The sequence below is a fragment of the Alligator mississippiensis genome, chromosome 1 (genome assembly GCF_030867095.1).
Source record: "Alligator mississippiensis isolate rAllMis1 chromosome 1, rAllMis1, whole genome shotgun sequence".
NCBI lineage: Eukaryota > Metazoa > Chordata > Crocodylia > Alligatoridae > Alligator > Alligator mississippiensis.
This window is the reverse complement of record NC_081824.1, coordinates 44,778,326-44,801,990: the sequence shown is the minus strand read 5'-3', so window position 1 is coordinate 44,801,990 and position 23,665 is coordinate 44,778,326. Positions and strand designations below refer to the sequence as shown.

Genomic DNA, 23,665 nt, shown 5'->3' with positions numbered 1-23,665 from the left:
AAGTACTAATTTTTACTAATGTCTACAAGGGTATGGCTTAATTCCTTCCGGGAAAAGTAATTGAACATTGTAGTAAAGGTAGAACAAGTTATAGGTATCTGTATATGTTCAAAATCTGTCATCCACTCAGGAACATTTGCTTTTGACCATCCTTGCCAGAAAAAACAAAACTATCGTTTTTTCTGTAGCAATACGGAGTATTAAAAGTTTTTTGTCCTCTAGTATTAACAACAGATCTACAAGTTTAGAAAGGGTGGTACAGTCAGGATTGGGTCCTTGCATTATTCAGATTTGGTCCTTGGTCTCCATGGCTGGTATCACTACTTGTCTGGCTTGGGAAGTGTAGTCAGGCAGCCTGGCTATGGTAAGATTGGCCTCTCACCTGGATAGGCAGCCTGTCATGCCTGATGAGTCAGTTTGAGTGCCCAATCCTGCTAGTGTCTGGATGCCTGGTCCCTCCTTCCAAGCTAGGGAAGGCAGATAGCACTGCCTATTAGCGTGAGAAGATGGGCCAGGCAGCCAGATTAGGATTTGGTTCTCAGCTGACTCTAGAGGTATTATGGCAGGGGTGGGCAAAATATGACCTGCAGGCCAGATCTGGCCAACCAAGTAATTCTTTCTGGTCTACAGTAGGTCTTTAAGCCTCACCCAGCCCAGGTATGATGGGCATCCCAGGCTGTGGTGCATGTGGAAGGTGGAGGGGGGGTAGCACAGCATCTAGACTCAGCTTATGGCAGCCTTGGGGGTGGCAGCTCCTTCCAGCTGCTGCTGCCAGTGCCACCACTGCCTCTGGATGCAGCCCCACTGTCAAAGCACCAGATGGAGCACAGAGATGGGCAGGTGGGATCTCTGTGGAAGGGCCCTTCTTTTGAAGATGAGCTACTGCCCCTTACATATAATATTCATTGGATAAAATGGCTGGAAGGTAATGAGAAATTTCTGTCCCATTAGGAGCAAGGTTTCAGACTAGAACTTGGGGGACGCAGGGGTGGTACTGATCCAGTGCAGCAGGGGGAGGAGAGGTGCTGACCCAGCTTTGGCATGACAGGTTATGGGGGGAGTGGTGCTGACCCAGCCTCGCTGACCCAGTTGATCCTATCTGGCCTGGGTCTGTCCACACCCTACAGGGAACTGGATAATTTCACTGGTTGAAGGAGTTTTAGAATTGGAGTGTCTCACTGCCTGGGTAAATGCCTGAATCACTCAACCTTTGGGGGTAAAACATGAGAAGTTCCTTGTCCATTCTTTTATTTTCAGGACTTATGCTTAGGTGCATGTGTATATAACTCCTTGGTCAGTGCATAGCTAACTGTGTGTTTTCATTGGTTATGTGGATGTTGTACATCCACACTGCAAGTATAACAGCATCACACATTGAGTTTGTTCTGGAGAATTTTTTCCAGAACAAAATTCCAAAATTTTCAAAAAGACAAAGTCATATTTTGCTTCAAATTCAGCAGTGCATTTCCATTTGTAAGTATGAATTTGTTTGAAACATTTCATTTAGGCTTTAATAATTGGATTGCAAAAATGCAGATTTTGTGGCTGTGAAGATTTATGTATTTTCTCCCATACACAGTGACATATAATATGCACCTTGTTTTGGAAAAGCAAGATGAAGAAAAAAGATATTTCTTTGTAGTAAGTAATGGAGTAGTAGGAACTAAGGAGCTAAGCCTGCTCATTTTCTGATCCCTGTGGATTGCTCCATAACTTATATTTTTTTTGCACCCAATAAGCAGCAGAATATGCTCTTACCATATTCCTCACTTATAAATAAAATTCAATTTTCCAGCAGCTGGTTTTTGGTGAAGGGTTCATATTGTATCTGAGAAAATATGGTATGGTAAATACCATTTGGGCATGGACATGAATGTTATACAACTTGACTGCCCAATTCTCTTCCGTCCTAGATACCTATATAGTCTCAAAATAATTGTCTCTCAGATCTTCAGAGAGTCAGTTTCATCAGTGAGTTTATCTACACAACAGCCACAAGAGAAAGGGGAGTAGTTATTCCCCATACAGATAGAGAGCTCTGCCTAGGACAGGAAGTTATTGGCCCACGGTCATAAAAGAAGACTCTGGGAGAGCAGGGAATGTATCTGATTCCTCTGAGTCTCAGACTGTAAACACTGGACCATTCTTCTTTTTACTGAAGTTGAAAATTTAATTTGTATATTCAGTATGTGAATTTGGGGTGCATCTAGAAACTTAAAATTAGGTCATTAACATTACATAGTTAACACTTATAGTAAAATTTAAATTATAGTTTTCTTTCTGGAATCTAATATTGGCTTAAAAATAAAACAAACAATAGGAAATAATGACAACTCCAACATATCTGTATGATTATTTTGTACTTCAGACAAGGATAAATTATAGAAGTGGACCGACACATCAGTCTAATATCAGAACAGCACTGATATAAAGAAAATTGTTTGTATCAGAAATCAGCCTGATATGGCCAATCATTTGGCTGACAAATGCCTGTCCAGGTGCACAGCTGCCACACAGCATGCAGGCAGTGAGGAACACAGCCCAACAGCTTGGAGAGATGCATGCAACTGGTAAATCTGTTGTGATGGAAGGGGAGGGTGGAGGGAAGGAGCATAGGGGCAGATCAGTGCCCCCTTTGGTGAGGGAGGGAGTGGGACTAGGGCTGGCACTGCCTAGCTGGGGAGGGGCAGGACAAAGCCATGGCTCATCCAGGGGACATGGGAAGGAGGGGTGCTCCCATTGCTGCGCTCACCATGGAAGGGCATGGCAGGGGTGTCTGCCCCTGGATCTGAGTGTGGGGGATGGGGGGAGCTGCATCTGTGAGTTGGGGCCGGGGCTGTGCCAGCCTCTTCCTGGCATGTGGGGGGAAGGGTTGGGCTGGGGCTGCTCTAGGGGCAGGCAGCAGTGGCACTGGGAGGGGGACTACAGAGGGGGCTTTGGCAAAATTTGGGATGGCTGCAGCCCCCCCATAGCCCCTTTCCAGTGCCACCACCACCATCCCCAAGCACAGCCTGACCCAACCCCGCCCCCGTGCACCGGGAAGAGCCCAGTGCAGCCCTGGCCCCAGCCCCAGCACACAGCTGCAGCCCCTCCCAGCCCTCCCATTCAGATACAGGGGCACATGCCTCACCCCTCCATGCCCTCCTGAAGTGCGCTCAGCAGCGGGAGCTGTCCCCTCTTCCCTGCACCCCCTGGATGAGCCACGGCTCTGTCCCGTGCCCCACCTCACCCCGGCTGGGCAGTGCCTGTCTCAGCCCCAGCCCCAGCCCCACTCCTCCCTTACCACAAGGGCCTTGATGTGCCCCTCCCCCCATGCCCCTTTCCTCCCGTCTCCCCTTCCACCACAACAGACTGACTAGCTGGACGAAGTTTGTATTGGAAATTGGATCATTATCAGCTGATATGCTTCCTTAAAAATCACCTATCAGTCCCCAAAATCTCTATTGGTGATAATTAATAAATTATCTATATTCCCGAGCCAAAGATAGATATGCAAACTGATGGAGAACAGAAATGTTTGTTTTTCTTTAAATAAAGAGCATTCAAATTAAAGACTATAACTGTAAGTATAACTTCTTTAAATGTAGATTTTAAAGGAGAAAGAAAATAGCTTAGAAAAATGTCAATAAAGCATTGCATTTCCTGAGGGGACAATAAATTTACTGTCCTTTCATTAATGAGAACAGGTTCAGATAAAGCCATTTCTCATGCTTTCTGTAATCTTTGTTGTGTGAATTGAGTCATTTTCTGCAAATGCAGTTTTCTTTGAAGTACCTGGCTTAAAAATGTGTTAGTATAGTTATAGCTATTATATTCTGTGTAACCATGTAATTTGGTTTTATGTATGTATGGAGACTGAACGTGACAAAGAAATGTCATTCAGAACCTGAACAGTTTGAATTACTTAAATGCCTTCCTTATAATCAGAGCTAAGATTCCCCTAAACCCTGCTCTTTTTCCTCAGTCTGATTTTCATTCCCTTTGGACACATGGAACAAATCATGGAAGGAGCTGCACTCCCAATATCCATTGATTTCAGTTATCAAATACCCTAATGGGAGTTATGAGATTATAACACTTTTTGTGACAAGGCTTTAATATTTCTAACAACTTAACGTTACAGACTATAACAATAATACTTTGTCAATGGACATTACTATACATCCCCTACAAATACGCATGCCCACAATCCTAAACCTGTTACCTGAATTCATAATTTTATAGAGAACAGCTAGTAGACAGGAGATTGCTTTTGTAGGGGGATGGGGAGGATGGGAGAGGAAACAGAAAATCTTAAGAATGTTTATGAGAAAATTGTAAGAACATATTTCAATAAAAAGATACATTTCTGGGGCAGCTAATAAAACTTTCTAATATTAAACTATTCATAGAACAGAATGACTAAGTTTATTTGTGAATAAGCATGTGGCTTTCTATGTGTTTTCAATTTATGGATAGTAATGCATCCAGACCAGAAATCTCTTACTGAACATTAGGCATTTTCTTCAGTTGTCCAGGCCTGGGACTGTGCTGTGAACACATGCAATCATTCACTAAGTTGGGTTAACTCTTTATCAGTCTAAATTTAGTTTTCCTCTCAGGTGAATTAACTGAGCGCAGGTTCAGGGGTGACCTGATGGCCACCTACAAGTTTATAAGGGGTGACCACCAGTATCTGGGGGAACATTTGTTCACCAGAGCGCCCCAAGGGATGACGAGGTCGAAGAGTTATAAACTACTGCAAGACCATTTCAGGCTGGACATAAGGAAGAATTTCTTTCCTGTCTGAGCCCCAAGGTCTGGAATAGCCTGCCATCGGAGGTGGTTCAAGCACCTACATTGAACACCTTAAAGAGAAATTTGGATGCTTATCTTGCTGGGATCCTATGACCTCAGCTGACTTCCTGCCCCTTGGGCAGGGGGCTAAACTCAATGATCTTCCGAGGTCCCTTCCAGCCCTAATGTCTATGAAATCTATGAAACTTAAGATCAGGCATGCCATTTTTAAGGCAACCTAAGCCCTGTGAATGTTTTCACAGCCATCTACATTGCCCTAACCTTGATTAGGATGATCTAAATATAACATTTGTATGCATCCAAGTCACCTATCTAGAATATTTATGTCTGCTGTAGTATAGCTACTCCCTAAAATAAGAATACCAAAAGGAGGTCTTCCACTTCCTGATCAAGTGCCATAACCACTAGGGTATTTGGCAAGAGGTAGGTGGAATAATTTGTTATCATCGTTTACTTTATAGTGAAGCCAGTGTTGTTTCTGTCAGTGAGATGCACTGATTCAAGGAGACATCTGAGCAAACAGGATCTCAGTAGGACACCTCCCTTTAAGCAAATTAGATTAAGCTGGATGCTAACATGATGGAAATGTTGCTTCCCTTTAAGAGAAATGGGGGACTTCATATATCCCTGAATGGAATGTGAGGAGACATTAATACTTTTGGGGCACAGACCTAGACATATGATCATAGGCCTGGAAGGGCCTTTTTGGCAATTGAATCCAAGTTTCTGCATTCACAAACTATCATTAGCAAAAGGAATTCCCAAAATCAGCACCTGGAGCTCTCATCCACAGCTACAAGGAGCAATATCTGAAATGTCAAGGACCCCTATAATATGCCACAGATAAAGGCCAAGGAGCAGTAGCATGGAAATAATTAGTTAATATATACTCATAAATCCCAGGGAAAGGTTGTAGGTCACACAGTACAGAGGAAGGCAACCCACCCCACCAGCACAATACACATCCATGCAGTTTGTGCCAATCTAATGTAGGTAAAAAGAAAAAAAAATCCTTTGTGATCCTGGGTTTGGCATTCATCACTCCAGTGGAAGTGTGAGATCCCATATCCAGACGTTTCTGGGGTTTTAGTACTGAGAATCAGCATACCTCAGTAAAAAAGCTTTGACCTTAGCTATGGGAACAGCTAAAGGGAAAAAATAATCTAAACTATATCTACACGCTGGGCTCTACATTATCTGTTACCACCCAGGAAAGAGATGTGGGAGACATTGTAGACAGTTCACTAAAAACATCAGTGCTCAGCAGCCATCAATAAAGCAAACAAAATCTTAGGGATTATCAAGAATGAAATTGTAAATAAAGGGGAAAGTATTATAATGCCCCTTTATAAATCTACAGTACATCCATACCTTGAACGCTGTGCCCATTTCTCTCCCCGACACCTCAAAAAGGTTATAGAAGAACTAGAGGAGGTATGGAGAAGGGCAACAAGGATGATTAAATAGTATGGAGGGGCTTCCATGTGAAGGGAGACTGAAGAGGCTAGAAAAGCAGCACTTGAGGAGGGACATGATCAGGATTTACAAAACACTAAATGGTGAAGAGAAAGTAAAAAGGGTTTTATTATTTACTGTCTCTCACAACGCAAGAACTAGGGGTTACAAAATGAAACTAGTAGGTAATGATTTTAAAACTAACAAAAGGCATTTCTTTTTTTACACAGCAAGTAATTAAAGTGTGGAATTCATTGCTACTAGATATTTTGGAAGCTGACTATTTATCCAGATTTAAAAAGGAATAGGACATATTCATGGAGGAAGGGTTCATTATTAGCTATTGAGCATTGGAGTTAGTGATACAGTCTTTTAATCAGAACCTCTTAGACCTTTTCTGTCTAAAAGCATTCATGAGGGAATAAAAATTCTACTTGACCCCAACTAATGGCCAAGAAAGGCATGAAGCATATGTTTAGGTTTTCACACTTGTGCCGAGTGCCACATTTCAGAAGCAGAATAAGATTTGTAACTTTTTGACTTCAAACAAGCATGCCTGCTCGTAGTGCTAAGGATATTCTTAGGATAAAATTGGGCCACAGAAAATGATGGTGTCAATGTCCTCAGAATCCCTATTAGTATTACTAATTTCTTTGGGGCTCATATTTTCAAAAAGAGCCTATTCACTGAGCTTCATGCTGTGAGGAAAATATTTAATGTCCATGGCATCACAATTTTATTTTAATGTAGACGATGTATTTGTATCAAACCTCCCTATGTGTCCTAGTTTACCTCTAGACTAGTTAGATTGATGCCAATAGTTAGGATAAAATATCCATATAAGGACTTTCTATCTTCCTCATGCAAGATGCTAACATAGAAGTAATAAGGAGTCTATTAAGATCATCATATCTCTTTATGGAAGAATATTATTTTGCATTATCAGCATCTCCTTTAGAAGTTGGCTTAAGACTTTTATTCACCAGCCTGTTGTTTTTTTTTCCAGAAATTCAATTTAGACACCACTCTCACATGTCAAGATAAACAGACTCGGAGGGCACGCCCACACACGCAGGCACATGAGCTAGCAGCAGCTCAAATAGAAGCGGTGCAAATTTGAGTCAGGGCTTTTTGCCTCAGTGCATATGCTGGAACATGCACTTTGGTGTGATGCAAGTTGTGCCACTGAGGGCAAAATAACCCTGCCTGGCTCCTCCTGGATCTTCAGGCAGGGGGAGCTAGAGCTTGGGGCCAGCTCCTGTGCTGGCCCCAGCAGTGTGAAAAGCTGTCCTGTCCTGGCCCCATCAGTAGAAAAAGCTACCCTGGCAAATAGCTCAGGGTAACTCACTCTCAGGAGCTTCTGGGGCCTGGCCACTTGGTACCTGGGGATACCTGGTACCCCTGTGCCAGTTGGACTGCTGAAGCAGCCCTGGGAGTTCCCTGCATCCTCTACCCACCGCAGCAGTCTGGCAGTGGGGGCTGCTGCCTGGCTGTGACTTACTGCGCACATGCCAGACCTATATGGAGACTGCACAGCCAGTAGAGGCATCTGCCCCTCCGGGTCTGGCAGGTGCCATGAAGGTCACAGTCAGAGAGGACCATGGCTGCAGAGTTGGCCTTTGTACGGCACTACTGCCATGTGTGCCCTTGCTCAGCCATCTGAGTAGCTATCGCCTGAAAGATGTTTCCAGTGTGGTGGCCTGCTTTGAACCGTCAAAACATGTCCTCCTGGCCTCAAGTGGCCAGAAGGTCAGTCACTTCCAACCGGGTCCAAGGTGCCAGCTCTGAGCAGGCTTCTCTGCCTGGGTCCTGCCACAGGCCTCCCTAGCAGGAATTCAGGTGTTCCCTATTTGAGAACTGAAAAATCCTGAAGTTACTCTGTAAAATACTCCTAAATCCATGTCCCTTCACAATTAAAGCAAAAGGCCACTATAGAGAGAGAGCGAGCAAGAGAAAGAGACAGAGAGATAATGATTTTGGTAATGTTTTATTGATATATCTACAGTGTTAAAGCAATTTGAAAGCTTACCAGTGTCCCTATCATCATAATAAAATGAATTCTAAATACCTATATATTTTGTTGTTTGCCTTTGATTTTCTTAACATACAGCAGTTAGAGCTCCCTCTGACCCTTTCACTAACCAGAATGTAGGGACAGCTGCCACTGCAGCCACAGCTCCTGCCAGCAGATCTCATCCTGTCTGGCAGCTAGGCATACAGGATGTGTGCTGGGGAGATATGGGGTTCGCAGAAAGGGGATGAGAAGAGGAATGGGGGGATGGGGCTGCCTATGGAAAGCTGGGGGGGGGCTGTGGGGTGCATAGGTGTAGGAGGATTGTGGGGGTGGGTTGTTGGGGAGGATTTCTCAAGAGGGGTGGGTCTGTTGTCCTCTGCAAGGTGCAGCCCCCCCTGCACAGCTCTCAGGCTGTCCCTGCCCCCAGGGCTACAGTCCCCCTACAACAGGCTGCTCCCCCTACAGTGGCTACAGCCCCCCAAAAGGGGCCACATGGCCCCCACAGGGGTGCCACCCCCCTGCAGGGCCCATGTGTCCCACCCCCACTTGCTCCCCCAGGCCCTTGGATTACTGGCCCCATCCCCTGCCAGTTCCTGAAGCCCCCTCATGGCTTCCCCACCTGGTTCTATCCCACGTTTGCACCCTCAGACTCCCCACTGGCTGCCTCATCTGGCCCCATCCTCTGCTGGTTCCTGCAGCCCCCCACGAAGGCTGCCCCACCTGGCCCCACCCCCCACTTGCAACCCCAGCCCTGCCAATGGCAGCCCCACACATCCCCCACTTGCACCCCCAATGACTGCCCTGTCTAGCTCCAACCTCCCAGGACTTTAAAAAAAAAATAAAGCCCCTCACTCACTGGCAGTAGCAGCGGCTGCAGGGGTCACTGGGCCTCCTGGCAGAGCCACCCTCATGGCACAGGGCAGCGGGGGGGGGGGGCAGTGGGGATCAGCCCTGGCTGCCTGGCACCCACAATGCCGCTGCCCCATTGTGCAGGTGCAGCCCATATCGGCTGGGTTCCACATGGCTCCATGCATTATTGGGAAACTAGGGCAACTGTGGCTGTCACTCAGGGCCCAGCACCACTCGGCCTCAGTGGCCCCAGGTGCCCAACAGTGTGCGGAGCTGCACAGAGCCCTGCCAACCATGGCCACACCCTGCAGTGGGACAGTGGTACTGTGGGGGCCAGGTGGCTGGGGCCAGCCCTGCTGCCCCCTGCTACCCTGTACTGTGTGTGAGGGGGGAGGGGGCTCTGCCAGGAGGCCCCAGTGACTCCAATAGAAGCTGCTACTGCCAGAGAGTGTGGGGGTTTTTTTGTTTGTTTTTTTTAATTGCCGGGATGCTGGAGCTGGGCGGGGCAGGGATCAGGGGGGCTGCAGGAGCTGGCAGGGAATGGGGCTGGGTGGGGCAGTGATCCAAGGGGTCCAGAGAGAGCAGGCAGAGGATGAGGCCAGTAGGGATCCTCCCCATGGTCTCTATGTCCCCTGCTCCACCCCGCCCCACTTCCTACTTACTGGCACAGAGCCCAGGTCCAGTTCCTTGCAGCTGGCATGCTGCCTGCCCTGCATAGGTAGGCAGTGTGCTTCAGCACTGGGGCTAAGAACAGCCATAGAGATGCCATATGTTAGACCCAAGCCTCTGGTTGCCTCAGGGCATGGTCCTGGATGGTGCCCACCCCACTTTTTTTGCAGGGTATTTTTTGACCCCTGGATTTCCAGGGGTCTAATTTTGCTCCCACACTGCCAATTTGCAGCACCGGGAAGGTTTTCTTGTTCCCACACATGCCTCTTGCAGAGTCTCAAAGGGCTTTGAGATGCTACAAAAAGCATTTGCATGCTTGTGTGGATGCGCCCAGTGTGTCTAACATCCCCCACTACCTACCTCTTTGGCTTTCACTTTAGGTTCCATATGGCCTTCTCTCATGGCCCCATCGGGGTGTCTAGAGTCATAACTATATTGCTGAAGAGGGATAGTCAGTTCAGCAAAATAAACCCTCCTCATATTACACAAGGGAAATTGCTGCTTTATTTAATCCACATCACAAATGGGGAAAAGAAGAGACTGTTTAGCTTGGTTTCAGTCCTTCTCTGAGGGTAAAAGGAATTGGTTTTGGCTACAGGCAGTATAGCTGTACTCTGGCCTGGATATAAATCTAGGCTATTATTCCCTCCAAAGTCTCAAACACTTCTTTAAAATGATGAATGGTCATCCAGAGTATCCTGGAGTGCTGCTGTTTGGTAGGGTTTAATTTGAAAATTCCCTTCCAATTTAATTTTAGCTTTTGTGACTAACACCTAAGTTCAAGATTGTCCTGAATCAGTGTTGCAATTTTTTTTTTTCTTTTGGTCTTTTTTCTTTACTTGGACAAAACCTATTACCTGGGCTACTTCTTTAGTGTAGGTGTAGAGAGTTGCTCTTCATTCACTAATGATGTCAGTCCTGATTTGCTCTGTTGATTAAACAGATTCATTGATCAAAGTAGGAGAAGCCCCAGTATTGACTTTCATTGGTACTAATTATTTTTTAACTCTACACTTACTTGGTAAGATCACACTTTCTTCCATGCTAAACAGTACATAGTATGTACCTCTTCTTCTGTCAATCTTCCTCAGTCAATCAGGTACCATCCTCATCAAAAGGATTAACAATGTGGTGAATAAATTTTCTCTACTTGGTTCTGTTAGCTTTGCTATTGTATTTATACATTATCTAATCCAATCTTCTATGTCTTTGTACTATCTTTTCCCTGGCATTCAACATTCTATTATATTTTTTCTAGGCTATCCCTTCCCTTCCCTTTCTTTCTGTTCTCTTCCTTTCACTTCCCCTCTCCATTTGCATCAGTTCAGGTTTGCTTCCAATCTTACTGCAAAGAGATAGCTGTGTTAGTCCAAAGTCAGGCTGAAAGCAGGGTGTATTTACACTATACACTAACTAAAACAGATGATTTCATAAGCAGTTCCTTACTTTATCAGATTCTGTGAAAGGACATTTTCAGAGAAGTTTATCAAATAGAGAGAGTGATATGATTACAAAAACTCTGCATCTCTACCAATGTCATACATGCTATGACCTGCTTACAGTGCCCCTGTGCTGTCTATAGTAAACAGAAAGGGCAATGCTTATGTGTAAGAATGAGAGAACACCGAGTTCCAAGCCTGTTGTAAAACCTTTAACCTCTCTGGACAGGCTATCACTGATCTCAGTGTAAGTGGTTTAAAAAAAATGTAAAAAAGAATCTTGAAAATGAAATTGCAGAAGCAGAAATCATCCACAGACTAGATTTTGTTAAGTATGGTCTAAACTGGGGCTTACAGTTTTGTATCCCATTACCTGGATTAGCTTTTGTGACCCCTTTGGCAGCATCCAGATATGCAGGGGCATGCATAGTAGCAAAGTAAATTTGTACCCCTGCATGTGCACTTTGGTGAGGGACAAATGTTCCCATTTCAGACAACTGCCCTTTCCCTGCTCCTCCTGGCTCCCAGCATGCTGAAGCATCTGGGGCACAAATGAAATACTAGAGATGCTCTGGCCAGTAGCCAAAGCATCTCCCTGGCCACTTTTTTTCTCAGGGTTTGTTTGTTTGTTTGTTGTTGTTTTTTTGCTATGAGGAAATTCTGGAAGCAAATTTTGCCCCCTTGCTGCAAATTCACAGCATGGGGCACTATTAGCATGGGATTCATGACCCTTATTCCAGGTGGTCCCAAACCCTCAGATTGACCATAACTTCTTCCATTTGGTAATAGGCCAATGTTATTGATACACAGTCATAGAGGATAAGAATAATGCAGGCAAGGCAAGCAAAATATGCTGCCTCCCTCCCCCCTCCCCCCCCCCCCCAGTTTTATATCTATCAGTCCTAAGGCTGTCACAGATGGAAGGTATGTCTGTCCAGTACCCAAGATTCACTCTGTGGCTCTTTCTTGAATGTCAGATATCAGTAGCCTTGGAGGTCAAGGGCTGAGGCCTACCCCTCTGAGCGGGCTGGGTGAGACAGGCTGGTGGTATGCCCCCTGTCCACAGTGGCCTTGAGGACCCTTTACTGCTCTGAAATGTCTCCTTTTGTATCCTTTCTCCTCCTGTGATGACTCTTCATCTCTGGGTACCATTGATTGGTTTCTTTGTTGTCATCATACTATCCACATTCTGTCCTGTCAGTATCTTCCTTTGTTTCCCAAGCCCATCACATGCACACATCTTAATTTGGTCATTTATCAGTGCCTTAATTTTTGCATGCCCAGTCTCTTAATTTGGTCCATCCACCAAAACCAGAAATCCCAAGGGTTCTGCAGCTGGTCACCGTGACCTAGCCAATGCTGTAGTATTTGTACTCAAAAGAGGCATCAGAATGGTTGCAAATATGGAATTTATCCATCTTTCTTTCCTTCCTTCCTTCCTTCCTTCCTTCCTTCCCTGTCTTTTGTATTCAAATCATTCTCTCTATTAGATAGATTGCTCTGTGCATGTAATTTCGTAACATCTTTTTACAGTGAGTTTTGGTTTATGAAAACATATGCATCTCTGATTTAGCTACTCTGTAAGGTGCATCTCTACCCTGCCTTCTTCCAATCTTACTGCGTATTCAAATTCTTTTATGACAAATTATCCCAAATGCTTATAATTTTCTTTCTAACTTCTTCATATATGTCCTACTTTCACAAATGTATGTTTCTGTCAGTCATATTAGTGCCTTTAATAAACTTGCCCTCATTTTTTTAGTTAGCAGTAATCTTCCTTTTTGCTACTGAAGTCAAAGTCTTTACTATTTCACAAGTTTTGCCTACCTGTAACAGAGTGGACTGTCTCTTTAAGGATGAACAATTAAGAGATATCAGCTCTGGGGCAAATGGGGCTGAGGAGGGAGTGTCCCATTATCTGCATACCTCAACTTATTCTGCCTCCAATTCTCTGACCCCTTCAAATCCTACCAGTACTTTATTCTTGATCATTTCTGTGAGGATGTTAGTATGTCAGGGATGAAATACAACCTTGCTGAATTATTTTCCATATTTGGAACCATTCTGGTATGAGTCCAGAAACCCTGACTGGGGTTTTCAGTCCTCAGGGGTGCCAGTACATGCGTTTGGAGGCTGCTCTGATGCTGTGTAATTACAACACATCAGAGGAGACTCACTTAATTGAGCCTGCTGGAGTGTGATAATTTTGGCACTCCAGCATCCTCCCGCATTTGGTGTATCAGTCCGAGGTTCATGTAGTGTTGAATGAGCTTTTGTTCAAGTGCCCCTGCCGCCATTGTTAAGTGCGGGACACTGATATATGAGAAGTTGAGCCACTCTAATTAAAGCTCTGAGCCACTCTAATTAAAGCACTGTCCCCCTCCACCCCCAAAGCATGTGTAAAAGTGCTCCTGAGTAACTTATGAAGCATGTCAACGAAATGTGGTGGGAAATGCAGATTGTCAAAATAGAGCTATAAAGTGTGTTGAAATCTTTTGTTTTCTTCATTACAATTCTCAAATTTGCCACCTGGTTTCTTGTTCTTCTGCTATGGCAAATTCTTGATTCTGGGCAAATCTACACATGCCCCTATGGTGCCACTGTTACTGTGTTGTCATTTAATACTTCCTTTTGGAAGTACTAAATGATGGCACAGTAACAGCCTGTACTGTGCTGCACCAGTGGTGCATTTATTTTTAGCTACTACATCACTGTAGCAACACACTTTATTGGGGAAGCACGTTTCTACAGTGACATAATGGTGGCGTTACAGTTTTTGCCTGTGGACACTATGTTGCCATTATGCTTTGCTATGGCGACATGGCATCATGTGTATATGTGCCCACTTGGTTGCAAATTCTTTCTAATATATACTATATTCTCTTCAACACCTTTATATTCTCTTCAAAACCTTCCTTAATGTTGTTTTGTCTGCATGAGATGACAATGAAATCATGTTTAAAAACTCCTTTGGAATTTTGTTTTCCTACCTTGATATGTAAATTTAATTCAGTTTCTCTGCCATTTACCAGTGCCTTCTTCCCTCAATGTAAAAAAAAAAAAAAAAAAAAAAAAAAAAATGGTTTCCACATGTTGCCATGATCTCTCTGGGATTGAAATCCCTGACTTTAAGATACTTTTTATGGCCACTTTGTTTATTTTCTAGTTAAATATACAATCTTAAAGTATTTGTCACACCACATTTATAATTTGCAAATTGATCCAAACTGAATTTCTCCACATTAGAAACACTAGTAGAGTCCTGAGTCTCTTTCAGTTTTTCATTTTGTTTGTTGAATGTATTTGATTGTCTGTGCATTCTAAGTGCAAACCTTGTAAGTGCTTCACTTGCTTGGCTCTATCAGCTTCAAGCTGGTTAAATTCTCCTCTGTGAGCAATTGTCTTTGAATACCCTAATTATTAATACCATAAATCAATCTATCTTGTAGCATGCTATCTGAGACTTTTCCAGATGAGCACTTTATTCTGTGAGTTCTTTTAGCTTTGCTTCTGTAATTCACTTTTATAATTTCACCATATCTCCTATAAAACTGGAAATGCTCTAAGTTCTGCTTTGCTTTGGTGTGTAGTGTTCTATGAAAATCCTTTTAGTTCTTCTAAACTTTCTATCTCTTGGTTTCTGAGGCTGTAAAGGACACTTTACAAGTCACAACTACAACCATGAGTATAGGACCTACTAAGCATTTAAAAATGTAGACATATCCAAGGTGTTGAGCTGGATGATCAACTAAAAATCACTCTTTATACTCAAAGCTAGGTGTTCTATGAAACAGCTTTCTAATTTTTCACAAAGCAAGAAAAAAATACTATTATCATGTCAAGGCTTTTTTCACAGTTTTCCATAACATGTTTCTCAGGCTTCATACTACTTTTCTGAACCTATCAGATGTCAGAATTCTACATTAGTCAGACAATGCATTTACCAGTGTTTATGTTCCCAATAGCGCAGAAAAGTAACATTGGAAGAACTTTGTCACCTTACATATGGCTAAAATATTATCTTTTCATTTGTACAGGAGTAGATCTTTCTGGCACTCCTCAGGATCACTTGTATCCCAAGCCAAAACAATTAAGTGGAAGCAATTTCCCATTTAAAGATTATCAAGGATTGCTGAATCACAGGGTTACATGGGACTTTCAGGATCATCTGGTCCAAGCTCTTCTACAAATGCAGGGTTTATAGTCATTAATAATTCTTGACAAATGGTTATCCATTTGTCTCTTAAAAAACTTCCACTGAAGTGATTCCATAACTTCCCTGGGTGGTCTGTTTCACTGCCTTATTGTTCTAACAGTAGGGAACATTTCTGAGATCTAATCCAAAGTTACTTTGTTATAAATTTAAAACTGTTGCTTTATGCTCTGTCCTCTGTGACAAGGGTAAATAGTTGTTCTCCATCGTCTTTATAGTAGCCTTTCAAATATTTGGAAATTGCTATAATGAGCACTCTCTCTCTCCCCCTCCCCTTTCTTCTCCTCCCCTGCCCTCCCTTAATCTCTTTTTCTCCATGCTAAATGGACCTAGCTCTTTCATCCTTTCCTCATATGACAAACCCTTTTTTCACTTTGGTTGTGCATCTCTAGATCTTCTCCAACTTCTCCACCTTCTTTTTTAAAATGTGCACCCAAAAAAACTGTTCACAGTATTTTAGATGTGCCCAACAAGTGATAAAGTGGTACTATTTTCTCCCGTATCTTACACCTACTATTTCTGTTGATGAGTCTCAATAGTATATTTGCTTTGGTTGTGACTGTCACATGGCTGACTCATATTGAGTCTGTGATTCACCAAAACTCCCAGAACCTTCTTCTATCTAGTTAGTTCTCTCCATTTTGTATTTACGCATTTGATTGTTTTTCCCTGTGCACAACATTTTATATATGTCTGGTATGAATATAATTAGATTTTATATAACATCATGTAACACATTTGTTGATGCATGAGTCACCCATGTAACATTAAACAGCAACAAATGTGTTACATGATGTTATATCAAATCTAATTATATTCAGTTTAGTTCAGATTAGTGCTAATCTTCAGTCTGAGGCAGTTTCATGAACATCTTTCATAAATATACCAGCTTCAAAAAATTTTAGAACTATTATCCACGCCTCAAAACATACATTGGCTAAACATTATTCTGTAACTCAGGCTTCTAAACCAGACTCTTACTTTACAAAGTCAATATCAGTCAATATTTACTGACAGTATGATATGTTTGGAGCTGTTTCAAAAGGGCAGTAGCTGCTATATTCTAGTGGTTACATATATACAAGATGAGAACAATACACATGTACCAGAGCCACTCCAACTTTAACTCTGGATGAAGCCATTTTAAGTTGGAGCAAGTTTTCTTTGTCTTATCCATACATAACAATTAGAACATAACACCTGCTGCCTTTTAAAATGTTTCCCTTTTGATGCAACTCCAAATACACGTGTATCCACACCCTGGAACTCCAATATGCACCTCCTAAATATTAAGGCCCCTTGAGATTTATTATCAGTGGAAAATGTATAAAAAGGCTATTTAAAGAATTGGAAGTAATTACCCTTCTGATATATTTTGAGAGTTACTATCATTATGCAACTCAACCTCCCCTCCCAACCTGGGAAAGAATTGAAGGATTGGTCTTCCTTGCAATGGGCCAAGATAAGGATTGCTAATACCTAAAACAGTTCTGATCTCCAGAATAGGTGTTACGTAGCTACTTGAATTAAATACACATGGACAAGAACATCAATTATCGTAAGGTAATTACTATTTTTTTAAACCTCCTCTTATCTGAGACTGGGTCATCTTTTAAGCTATATCAAGAGATGAGACCATATTGCAGAAAATTGAGATTCAGATTATGAACTGTAAATTGAAGGTTTATTGGAGATTAATTGTACCTCTGAAATTAATGGAGGGTGGGCAGGCTATCCCAGTTCATTTTCTGGTGAACAGTGATTTACATCTTAAAATATCCCCTATAATTAGCATTTTATTGTTAGACTTAGCACGGAAGAAAAAAAAAAACACAAAAAAACATAAAAAACAAACCTGATTGGATAATGAGGTAAAACCAACCTCTGTCACCAAGAGGTGGTTTCTGCATAGTAGTATGAAGAAGCTTGCATTACTTTTGTATTATGGATAAATAGAAGTTTATTCTCAAGGCTATCAATCTGGCATCTTTCCTTCATGATATATTTACTAATATTTTTTCTAAGTAAAGTATTATTAACATAATGAGGTGAGATCAAATTCACTGAAATAATCCACTGTGAAAGTATCATATATGTTTAAAACTAACAATGATTAAATAGCAAGCTGAATGTTTGTAGTTTTGTAGTTTTACGACTATTACAAGTATTAAATCTTCTCACAGAAAAAAAAAACAACCCTGGAAAATGAGAGAAAATTTTAATTTAAAAGTTAAATGAAAACTTTGAAATCTTATCAAACCTCAAATAGTTTGTTGAAGCTAACTTGGATATACATAAAAAACGCATATAATTGTTTACAGAAGAGCTCATTTCCAGTAATTTAACTGGAGTCTGATAGAATATGAAAAATTAGAAAGAAAGGTCTAATTATTTACTCTAATGCAAATTACTGTTTTCTAATTAAATGGATTCTTACACCCAGGTGGTGCCATCACTAACATTCATTTTGTTCTCTGTATTGGACTAAGTAGTCACTTGCTCTGACCTATTTCTGATTCTGTCCAACTGCTACAATCTCTGTTTGCTTTCATCCATTGCCTTTCGTTCCGTTTTTGTTTCTCCTTTTTTCTCCTTCCATTTTTTACCAAAGATCCTCCTTTTACCTCACTCTTTCAGTTCTGTATCCTTATCCATTTCTTTTTCTTTCCACTTAGAGAAGTGTACATGATATACTTCAACCTCAGTGAGGCTTTTGACATTTATCCTCCATGACTTTTCATTAGTAAGCTATGGAAATGTAGTCCATATGGAAGGACTGATATATAACCTGGTTGGATCATCATGCTTGTAGGGTAGTCATCCTTTAATCTGAAAATTGGGGATTTTTTTTTTTTTTTTTATCAGGGAAAACCAGGATCCCTGGTCATCAACAGCTCTAAGTGTAATTGGAAGAAGGCATCAAGGGGGTTCCTTAGGAGGAATCTGCCTGAGGTTTGATACTGTTTAATATCTTCATTAATGATTTAGGGGATGGAATTGAATGGACACTGAACAAATTCATAGATGATACCATGTTGGGTGGAGCTTTGTAGACACTTTGTAGGATAATATTAGGATTTAGCATAACCTTGATACACTGGAAAAATTGGTTCAAAATTAGTTAAATCAAATTCAACAAGAACAAGTGCCAGGTTCTGCACTTTGGTTAGAACAATTATATGCACAAATACAGACTGTTTAGGCTGCAAAAGTCCAGAAAATGACTTTGGGATGAGTTAATGTATGTTTCTTGCTAAAAAGACCAACATCATGTTGGTTAATACTAACAGGACAATCACTTGTAGGTCAATGGAAGTGATTTTTCCACTGTGTTCAGCATTGGTGAGGCCTCACCCTGGAGTATTGTGCCAAGTGTCAGGCACTGCTCTCTGAGAGAGACATGGGCAAAGCAGAGAGCAACAATATAGATTAGAAGCCTGGAAAACATGACTTACAGGGCAAGGTTGGAAGAACTGAAATCATTAGTCTAGAGAAGAGAGCACTGAGGGGATTTTAACATTTTTCAAACACCTGAAAGGTTATAAAGAAGATGATGTTAGACCTGGGGTGCTCAACGCCATGCCCACGGGCCAGATCCAGCCTGTGGTACCATGCCATCCCACCTGCAGAGCTTCCTACATATCTGAATATCTGAAGGCAGAGGAAAAGTGGCACTGCTCCCCTGCTGCCAAATTTCTTGACCAATGAGGAGCTTTAGGCCCAGTGTTCTGGATTGGGCATCCAATACCATCAAGCAGGACTGGGCAAGAGTGTCATTGGGTCCCAGTCCCAGCAAATGGGGGAAGAGCTGGGCCCCATGGACCAGTCCTGGTGTGGGGAGTGAAGAGGGGGTTTTGATGCAGTCTACCAACTAGCCTTCAGCCACTAAACTGCCCCATTTGGCCAAAAAGTTGAGCATCACTGTCTTAGATTATTCTCTTTGGCTGCAGTGTACAGGACAAAAAATGGTCCTAAAGTGCAACAAGGACAATTAAGGTTAGATACGAGGAATAATTTTCTAACTATAGGGATAGTTAAGCATAGAACTAGATTATCGATAGACGTTGTGGAATCCTTATCCTAGGAAACTTTTAAGAAGAGGTTAGGCAAACCCTTGATTGGAGTGGTTTAAACAGGGATAATCCTGCCTTAACCAGGGGCTTGGACTGGATCCTGGGCTGTTCAGCTGGTCATCCCTGGGCCACATGCAGTCCAAGAATGCTTAACTGGTAGCTCATGTGGTTCTGCCAACTTACATCCTTGGTTCCACACACTTGCCCCATAGGCTTGGGTACTACTCCCATGAGTCATTGTTGCCTTGCTCCATTGCCTGCTGATGCTGCCATCATACCATATCATCATGGGTGGTTGAGGTCTCTCGGGTCCTCCTTCAGCCTCCAGATTCTGCCTCCTGCTTCCCGGTGTGGGTCGGGCAATGCACCAAGTGTAGTAGGTGGTGATGGGATGATGCAGTCATTTGGGGAAATAGTGACAAGAGGTTGGACGGCCCTGAAGTAGATGACTCCTATGAAAACAGAAACCCTGTGTTCTAACCCTATAATCTCCCTTTAACTTTATTATCCCTTGTTATGACATCCTAATATAAGTTGGATTTCATTTCTGAAAAGAAGGACAGAAAAAAGATGTATGTTCCTCTTAAATCATGAATAAAACCCATTTTGAGAGCTGACATTGAGTATTCATCTTATGGCAAATTCTGTAAAAAGGCACAATTCTTCTTAGAGCCTATGCCCTTTGAGACAGACAAAGTTTCTTTTTTATAACTGGAAAGGGCCTACATACTTTCAGCTCTAAATAAATAATACATGTTTATACATTAGCATAAATGTGTATAGCACTTTACAAGTAATACTGTTATTATTTAAACAGCTTCATGCATGCATGTACATAGGACTTCAGAGACAAATAAAGGACAGTTTCACTGCCCTAGAGATATTTAGAAGGCCTATAATGTGTTGAAACTAAAGATTAATTCTGCCTGACTGTTTTGCTCAAAAAGTTTATGAAAGTATTTTATACTTATAAAATGCATATGAGCAGACTTTCATTGCTTTGATCTTTACTGAAGGGTTTCTAACTCTTAAGTAATGAACATACTTTCAATCACATTTGAGTCCTCCTTTTAAAATGTGATAAATTGCAAAAAAGAAAACTGATCTTTGGCTGTGGTTGTGTTCCATATTCCTGCATTTTTGCCTGTTGATTCTAGTGAAGTTGGCCAGCACTTACATTAGCTAATTACTTTTGAGTACTGGAGCAATATTACTTTTTTTTTTTCCTGTTGTATGAACGGTTGTCATAACCTGGCATAATTACACAAGTGATGTTCTTTCAAATTATGCTTACTTCATTACGGGAAATGAAAACATCTATTAAGGTTCTTCATAGGGTAAATTGTTACAAGCTGTAAAACCATGTAACTTCATTTTATACAGGCAATGGGAAATTTATAATTTATTCATATTAAATGAATGAGTTTGTTTTCATGTTTGTTTGCATTAAGGAAATATCCTACTATCTAATGGATGTTATTATTTCATCTTTCAATTTGGCTATTAGGGGGTCTGCTCTTTCAGAAGTCTATTAGGATGATAGATAGATCTGAGTCCAGTTTGTTCTAAGGAAGTTACATCCCACCTCCATTATTAGTAGGTGAACAGATTCTTTAGTTGCAATATTTATTCAAATATAAGCGTAACAATTTGGTGAGTACTGAAACATAGATTGTGCTATATAAATACTATATACTATATAAATACTAGTACTCCAATAACTTTATACATCCTAGTACTCTGAAGTATTAGGAGAGTGTGTGTATACATACCAGGGAGGAAGTGCAAGAAACTGCATAGAGAAAGCATGCTTGCAACACATTATTCAGAGAACAAAATTAAGCTATCCCACACAAGGGTATAATAAAATTCTTATTCCCTCTTCCTCCCCTGCCGAGCCCTACATAGGGTAAGCCAAGTGCAACATGTGGTCTTTTCCTCAATCCTTGCAGTTACAGGTCATGGGCTGAGGAGGGAGAGATGGATTGAGGTAGTCAACCAAAGACTGTGGTGCTAGTGTCATTGTGAAAGCTTCAGCTTCCATGACCACAACCCCCTATATGGTGAGAGAAGCAGTGATTTTCTGGGAAGAGATGGCCTCCTCTTCACCTTACTGGGGAGGAAGCTCTTTTAAGCTCCACCAGGCTTTAAACTAAGCCCAATGGGGGATGGGTGGACAACACCAAAGCAAATCCACGAGGCATCTAATGCAAAACCAGCAGTTTAGGGCACTCAAGAGAATCCACTCCTACCCCAACCCTGGAATGGTGTCCTCCTGGGAATGCAAGGAAGCCTAGGGCTTCCAAAGGGGCACTTACATGTGTGTACACCAATGTCAGGAGCTTGGGGAACAAACAGGAGGAACTGGTCCTCCTGCTAAACAAGAATGACTACTATCTCATAGGGATAATAGAGACCTGGTGGGATTCCACCTATGACTGGGCCACAGGTATAGATGGCTATAACCTGTACAGGAGAGATCATGTGGAAAAAATGGGTGGGGGTGTAGCTTTGTGTCAAGGAAAGCTACATGCTCCTGCAAGGTGACATTGACACCCATGAAGGATGACTGGAGACCCTCTGGGTTAAAACATGTAGGGAACATGGCACACAGAACAAAATGGTAGGAGACTACTACAGACCTCCTAATCAGAAACAAGAGCTTGACCAGGAATTCTCCAGGGTACTGGCTGAGGCTGCATGCTCTCACTGCATAGTTGTCATGGGAGACTTCAAATACCCAGACATCTCATAGGAAGAGCACTTGGCCATATACTTGGCACTTGGCCAATTGGCAACCAGGGTGGATGGCTGGAGACCTCTGGGTTAAAATCCATGGGGAACACGGCACAGGGGACACAATGTTGGGAGTCTATTACAGAACTCCCACTCAAAATCCTGCGCTTGACCAGGAGTTTGCCCAGGAACTGGCTGAGGCAGCTTGCTCCAGGACCATGGTTGTCATGGGTGATGTCAGTTACCCGGACATCTCGTGGGAGGATCGCTCAGCAAAATCTGAGTGGTCGCAGAGCTTCCTCTTGTGCGTGGATGACCTGTACCTGATTCAAGAAGTCTATGGGCCAATGAGAGGCAAAGCGCTGCTCGACCTGGTACTGGCTACTGGGGATGACCTAGTCAGCGACCTAGTGATCGATGGGAAGCTGGGTGACAGCGACCACGAGCTGATCACCTTCACCATCCGCCGCAAAGCTGGCAAGTTGGTCAGCAACACACAAGTCCTTGACTTCAGGAAAGCCGACTTTGACAAGCTCAGGAGGCTTGTCAGTGAGGCCCTAAGGGACCGTGACCACAGGGAGAGGGGAGTTCAAGAAGAGTGGTTGCTCCTCAAGGGAGCGATCCTCAATGCACAAACTAAGTCTATTCCATCTCGGAGGAAAGGCAGCAAGAGGGCACAGCAGCCCCACTGGCTCTCCAGGGGCCTAGCAGACCTCCTGAGGCTAAAAAGAAAGGCCTACAAACGATGGAGGATGGGAGTCACCTCCAAGGAGGATTATTCTGCACTGGTCCGGTCCTGTAGGGAGCAGACCAGGAAAGCCAAGGCTGCAACTGAACTCCAGCTAGCTTTGAGCATCAAGGACAATAAAAAGTCCTTTTTCAGATATGTGGAGAGCCGGAGGAAAAGCAGGGGCAACATTGGACCCCTGCTGAACCAGATGGGGCAACTGACAACTGACGCCCAGGAAAAAGCCAACCTATTAAATAGGTATTTTGCGTCAGTCTTTCATCAGCCCCATGGGACGCCCATGCCCGCTACAGGGCCGGGAAGTCCGGGTGAGGGTGATCCCCTGCCCTCCATTAATGCTGACTTTCTGAAGGAACATCTTGAGAAGCTGGATACCTTCAAGTCAGCCGGCCCTGACAATCTTCACCCCAGGGTACTCAAGGAGCTGGCGAGCATCATAGCCCAGCCTCTAGCACGGATCTTTGAAAACTCTTGGCCCTCTGGTGTAGTGCCCGAAGACTGGAAGAAGGCCAACGTGGTGCCTATCTTCAAGAAAGGGAGGAAAGTGGATCCGGCAAACTATAGGCCCATCAGCCTGACTTCTATCCCGGGGAAGATCTTAGAAAAGTTTATTAAAGAGGCCATCCTTAATGGACTGGCCGACGTCAACATCTTCAGGGATAGCCAGCACGG

General features: G+C 42.8%; 1 protein-coding gene across 1 annotated transcript in view; it reads left to right on the top strand.

Moving 5' to 3' along the window:
• The window catches only part of CSMD1 (CUB and Sushi multiple domains 1), a 2,292,800-nt gene that overhangs the window by 1,499,593 nt on the left and 769,542 nt on the right, over positions 1–23,665 (top strand). The gene's annotated exons all lie outside the window — the stretch shown is intronic.